Source organism: Nanorana parkeri, unplaced genomic scaffold (assembly GCF_000935625.1).
Source record: "Nanorana parkeri isolate BGI_ZX_2015 unplaced genomic scaffold, ASM93562v1 scaffold3414, whole genome shotgun sequence".
NCBI classification, from domain to species: domain Eukaryota; kingdom Metazoa; phylum Chordata; class Amphibia; order Anura; family Dicroglossidae; genus Nanorana; species Nanorana parkeri.
The window spans coordinates 12,288-12,942 of record NW_017309682.1 but is presented as its reverse complement, the minus strand read 5'-3'; the positions used below and the strand labels follow the sequence as shown (position 1 = coordinate 12,942).

The window sequence follows — 655 nt, the reverse complement described above, 5'->3', positions numbered from 1 at the left end:
CTGCCTAGGGAATGCCCCCTCCCAAAACAACGCTGAGCCCCGACCTGCCGGTCCTATTTGGGTTCCTGATCTATTCCCACATCTTTGTGTCGGCACCTCCCAGTTGTTGGGTCTGCTGGGCTATTGACTGTTCCCACAGGGAATAGAAAGCTATGCGGGCTGGTGCAGACTTGGGTGATCCTGGGACGCGCGCGATCTTGTGCGATTGCACACCGTTTGCCGCACGGCCCTATTTTTTTTAAACCGCGACCGTGCGCTTTTGTACGAAGTGGAATCACAGCGGGAAACCACACGATCTGCCTGGCACGACCGGGGTGCCATTAAAAAATAATGGCACCGCCAGCATGAACAGCGGTAGTGTGCCACTCCATGACTGCGTAGATGACCGCGTAGTCATGGAGTGGCACACCACCGCAGTTCGCGCTTTCGTGTAAGATTGCCGCGCGGTCATGGATCGCTCAGGTGTGAACCCGGCATGAGAAAACTTAAAATTGTATGGTTGTCCCTGAAATAGGTGTTGAGGGCACCTGTTCTTGTGGCAACTGTCTTAAGAGGCGTGCAGAGATTTTCTAATTTCCTGTTGTGTCTTCAGGACAGGAAGTTAAGGAAAATTTACCAAACGAGACGGCAAAAAACCTTCACACGGGTTCTAACC

The 655-nt window shown here is 52.7% G+C and overlaps 1 protein-coding gene across 1 annotated transcript in view; it reads left to right on the top strand.

The window, feature by feature from the left end:
* LOC108803114 (mothers against decapentaplegic homolog 4-like) overlaps positions 1 to 655 on the top strand; it is an 8,125-nt gene that overhangs the window by 937 nt on the left and 6,533 nt on the right. The window lies entirely within an intron of this gene.